General features: G+C 45.6%; 1 non-coding gene across 1 annotated transcript; it reads right to left on the bottom strand.

Moving 5' to 3' along the window:
* Window positions 1-740: 740 nt before the first annotated feature.
* On the bottom strand, window positions 741-813 carry TRNAF-GAA. Its single transcript has one exon. It is a non-coding gene; the product is annotated as a tRNA-Phe (tRNA).
* Window positions 814-5,732: the final 4,919 nt, after the last annotated feature.

Here is a 5,732-nt window from a genome sequence, read left to right as displayed (position 1 = left end):
CTCGCCTCTATCCATTGGGCCACGCCAGCCACCCTGCCTGCGCCTCTAACCAGAAATACCGGGCCGCCCCGCTTCCATTCACCGGCAAGGCCAGGTGCGAGCCATTTGATTCAACAATTGGGTTCTGCTTTTTAATTGGGATGCTTTGGGGGATGAAATTTGGGATGAAGTTGTCTCGTCCCCCGAGACAGAACCACTCCTTTCTCGCCGGACTCCCTGCGCTGCGCCCGAGACAAGGACGGCGCCGGAGACGTGGACGGAGTCTGGGCAACCGAGCCCTCTGTCCCCGGCTCCAATCGCGCATGCGCAGCAGCGCCTCCCACAGCAGCAGAGCCCGCTGCCCCCCGGCTCCAATCGCGCATGCGCAGCAGCGCCTCCCACAGCAGCCAAGGCCTCTGCCCCCGGCTCCAATCGCGCATGCGCAGCAGCGCCTCCCACAGCAGCAGAGCCCGCTGCCCCCGGCTCCAATCGCGCATGCGCAGCAGCGCCTCCCACAGCAGCCAAGGCCTCTGCCCCCGGCTCCCACCGCGCACGCGCAGCAGCGCCTCCCGCTCCCCTCAATGGCGGCGACGAGTGGCTGCTCCTCTAGGAGTGACTAGGGACGGACGTTTTCACTCCTCCCTCAGCCTCCCAGTCCCCGTTTTTACCAGCGCTGGCATTAATGCGTCAGGTTACTCCTCGGAGAGGATCCTACGAAATTTGAGTCCCTTCGCCTATAAAAAGAAAAGCGAAGGCGGTCCTGCCGAAACCCGGGATCGAACCAGGGACCTTTAGATCTTCAGTCTAACGCTCTCCCAACTGAGCTATTTCGGCTCCTCTGTCGCCCGCCTTGCAGCGAGATATTACTGAATTCTTCGCGTCTTCCCGCTCGGTCTCTTGGATAATTGCAGCGTTTCTCCTTGGTCTCATTAAATGGTTACATCAGAATTCTTTTGTCTTGCTTTTTACAAGCCACGATTAGCTGTCCTGTATACGTAACGTACTTTCTTCAACGTGACCCGAATTTCTGACGTCATTTTCAGCGGGGATCGTGGACGAACCCGTGTGCGGTTGCCGGCTCCGGGGTCCGGTGGGCACGAGCACACTGCTCGGGAGAGACAGAGTTGGGTGGGCTCGGCGTTCTGCCATCAACGAGTAGTCTCCCCTCTGGGACTCTTGGAAGCTGGGAGTCCGCCCCTGGGGCTCCTCGGAGCTTGGGCTGCTCCCAGGACCCGGCAGGGCCCTCCCTCCAACCCGCGCCTGGGATTCGGGGAGTGGACGAGGTTGTGGAGGCAGGATCGGGTCCGAGCCCGCCCCTTCCCGCACCGCGGCTTTGTGCGAGGGCCCAGGCTCTGCAGGCGCCTGAAGCCTGGCGTGCTCTTTAGGGCGATTGTCCATGGGCGGTCCTGCTTCCTACGCCCGTAGATCATGTTCCTAAGACATCCTCTACGTGCCGGGCAGACATTCTGCAAGGCCTAGACATCCTACTTTTCCCCCTTCTCCAATTAAACTGCAATTCGCTGGAGGCAGGGGTGATTATCGTAGCGCCCTTTCCGCCCGCTGCTTAGAGCATTGCATCACAGCGGGCGTCCCAGCCGGCATTGAGAGATGGATGCAAGCCTGCATTCCAATGGGGGGGGGGGGGGAATATTTGGATTTGTTTGCAAACGCTAAGGTGCAGAGTCGCTTTCTGCGCTCCTTTCTTGTGTCAAATCCAAATAACAGAAGAGCTTGGGATTTAAAAGAAGGCATTGGCTAAGGCGGGGAAGGAGGCCGGAGAACTTGGGGACGGGTAGGGATCTGTGAAGGCTTTGGTGGGCTTGGAGTGAAAGAAGGAGAAATTTGAAGCATCTGCCTTGTGCGGGTCATACATAAAGAAAGAGATAAGAAAAGACGACTTTTACAGGCTTTCTTGTGCGACATGAATGTAGCTACCTTTCACATTCTCTTCAAGACAGTGTAGGACAGACTTGAACCTGGGTGACTAGGCAAGTGCGTTTGGAAAGGATTGGGTGGGGGTGGGAGTGGGGGTTTTGGGGGGAGGATAAAAGGTCCAGGGTCTGAGGGGAAACGGAGGGAAAAGGATCGGAGAGGTAAGAAAAGGAAGAACACAACCAATAAACTTCATATTTTACAACTTAATGTGGTAGCATCCTTTGGCCAATGACAAGATAACAGAAACTAGGTTGTAATAGCGATCACTTGTCGAGTAAAGGTGGATTTCAGAATGTACGATTAACCGGGTGGACACACCACTGGTTTGCCCTGAACAGTCCTTGTTCACGTCTGTTGTCTCTGAACCGTGGTATGTGCTCTTGAACTGGAAAATAACCATGTGACCTCCCAATTTACAAACTGTGAAAAAGAGCCACAGCTTGTTCTACATAATGAACTCTACTAGTGTCACCATTAGTGAGAAGATTTTTAACATCAGCACAGTATTTGTTGCTGTTTTATAAAGGAGATTTTTCCAGGGCTGAGTGTCATAATTCCCAAATTGCGCAGCCAAGTGCCATGGGATACTGCAGTGCTGCATATTAGTAGGTACATTTTTGAGGGAAACACGGTGATATTGGACATCTGTGGGACGCTGCACAACCTACTAGGTAGCTCATAGTTTCAGCCATCGATAACGCTACATTTCTTTCAGGGACATTATCTCTTTGAGAAGCTAGGTTTTCAGCTGTTGTGATAAAAAGCAATTGCCCGTGAAAATAAATGTGTAAAGGAACTAAGGGTGGCGATGTATAGTCTGCTTCCATGGCTGGAGAAATTGTGCACGACCTACAGGGTGCACGCATCCCATTGGTAGATCATGATGAGTGTTTATAAATAAAAGAAAAATAGAACTTTTCTTTCCATTTATGTGTATAATTTTTTTCCAGTTACAAAATTGTTGGACATAAATGCTTGAGTTGTTTGAGCCTGAGAACTTAATAAAAGGAACTGTTTGTGCCCTGGCCAATGTGGCTCATAGGTTGGAGGTTGGGGGTTCGATCCCCGGTCAAGGCATGTACCAATGGATGTGGATGTATCTCCCTTTCCCTCTTTCTAAAATCAATAAGCATGTCCTGGAGTGAGGATTTAAAAATTTTTTAAATAAATATTAAAGGAACTATTTGGTATTTCTTTTGGCCTGGGGCATTGGAAAAGATTATTAGACACTAAGCATTAGGAACAGAGAAAGTTTGAAAACCTCTAGCTTAGTGCCTTGGTGTTGATAGTAAGAATGAAGATTATTGCTGAGCTTGGGAGGAAATCTGGCTTTGCTCAGCAAGACTGCAGAGGCAAGAAGAGCCATCAGAACCTCCACAGAGACCATGTGCCAAGGGCTCCAGGAAAGTGAAAACCTGCACATACGTCACAGTAAGGGACAGATGAGAAAGAAGTTGGCATTCGAATGAGAAGGACGTTGAAGAAGACTCCATGTTGAAAAGCAGTTTGACATAGGCCGCAAATTAGCCCATGGATTTCAGCCAACTCCAGTCTAATTACCTAGGATGACTATGAAAACTAATTATGAGAAGACCTGAGACTAAAACCACTAAAGAGCATATGTTGTATATAGTTATAACATCTAATACATTTTTGAGTTGCTGTCAACTGATAATTTGTCCTTAACTTTGCCTCCAGGACCCCACAGCACAAAAATAGCACTTACTTTGATTTGCCTCTGATTTTAATCAGTATTTCTCAAGTGTTTTTTAAAAAAATATGGGAATATATAAAAAGCATAGGAGCCAGTTTGAAGGGAATCCCAGTGGTCAAATTTAGGACAATCTGAGCAACAAAATAAATAAGGCAAGTAATAGATTATTTACCCATTGAATAAAACAAATATCTATGAGCACAATAACAGGGAGCACAATAACACTGAGAATTCTGGCTTATGGGTGAATGACTTACACCTACTGATAAATATGAAGGGTGTGGTGGCATTGGAAGTCATCATTTTCCAAGCATCATAGTAAAGATTGGTTCAGTCAAGAATCATCAATGGATGCAAGGCCTGAGGGGGAAGTTATATGATGAGCAGGATCATTGCATGGTCTCAAAGTGTTTCTCCACATGTTACTTAATAGTTGCATGGGGAAATAGAACCTATACAGGGGAGAAACTGGACAATGCCTTGATCTGGTCATCGAAATCAACGTCAGCAATGAAGGACATTCAGATATCATGTGCCTCCTAATGTGATTACCTGGAAAGGACACAACTTTGTCACTTATGTAACAGTCCAGCCAGGGATGCATAACCTGAATTTAATCTGGAGGCAACACACACAATCCAAAATAAAGGTCATTTTGGTAAATGACTGGCTTGTATTACTAAAGCTGTTAAATTCATAAAAGCAAAGAGCTGAGAAAAGCAAAGAACTGTTTCAGATCGAAAGAGGCTAAAAAGACATAATCACGAAATGCAATATGTGATCCTGGACTGGTTCCCATTGCGGGGAGGGGTAGATGCCTTAAAGAATATTACTGGGGCAATTGAAGAAGTTGGAATATGAGCTGTAGATTACATAAAAGTTTCATGTAAGTGTTAAATTTCCTAAAACTGGCAACCATCGTTAGGTAAGAAAATATTCTTGTTTTTAGGAAATACATACTGAAGTATTCAGGAACAGAGAGATATCATATCTGCCATGTACTCTCAAGTGGTTCAGAAAAAGAAAATAGTGTGCTTATAAATACACACAGAGAAAAAGAAAAGAAGGGAATATGAAAAAGTAAATGGAGGGAAATATTACAAGTTACTGAATCTGGATAAAAGAAAGATGGAACTTCTTTGTACCATTTTGTAATTTTTATAAAAATTGGAAAGTCAGAATTTTTTTTTTAAAAAAAAATACTTAACTTCTGGAGCCAGACAATTTCAGTTTAAATCAAAGTAATGCTAGAGACAGAAAAGAACTTAGGGTTTATTTAGTCTGACCCACAACTTTCACATACCAGGAAACTGAGGCCCAGAGATGCTATAAACAACTTGATTACGGTTATTGTCTTGCTTGAGATTGGCTTGGGCTGCCATAGCAAACCACCACAAACATTTGGGGGAGAGGAAGACAGTGATTAATGAACAGATATTCGTTTTCTCACAGTTCGGAGTCTGGGAAGTCCAAGATCGAGGTGCCTGCCAATTAGGTTCCTTGTGAGAGATCTTTTCCTGACTTGCAGGTGGCTATCTTCTCACTGTGTGCTCACAGGGACCGTTCCCTGATGCATGTGCATGGAGAGAGATTCCAACCCTATCCTTATGAGCTCCTTAGCCTTAATTACCTGCTAAAGGCCTTGTCTCCAAATACAGTCACTTTGGGGGTTAGGGCTTTGACATATGAATTTGGGGGAGGAGGTGTCACAATTCCATCCATAGTAGTTTCACAATTAGTTTAGTGCAGAACTGACGGCTGACCTATAGAACATATTCTTTAGTTTGCACCAAATGCTCCTAATATGTGTTTTTTTAAAGAAAGGCCTTATTTAAATTAAAAATTGGCTTGAGAGTCTAAATCCTCAACTGGAATCTGGTATTGAGGGCTCAGCTTTTATATGGGCACGTCTACACATTTGAAATTCTCTGTGTACAAAAAAATAATACCTTTGCTTGATGGATATAAAGTGATTTCTTCAAAGTTATATATTAATGTTGTAACTTCGGGGGAGAAGTATAAAAAAGTTAATAGATTGCAAAATCATCAGTGTACTGAATTGATCCAAAAGAAGTTCATTTATTTAAAGCCATTAAACCACAAG

The sequence above is a fragment of the Myotis lucifugus genome, unplaced genomic scaffold (genome assembly GCF_000147115.1).
Source record: "Myotis lucifugus unplaced genomic scaffold, Myoluc2.0 scaffold_64, whole genome shotgun sequence".
Taxonomy (NCBI): domain Eukaryota; kingdom Metazoa; phylum Chordata; class Mammalia; order Chiroptera; family Vespertilionidae; genus Myotis; species Myotis lucifugus.
This window is presented reverse-complemented; position numbering and strand designations above follow the sequence as displayed.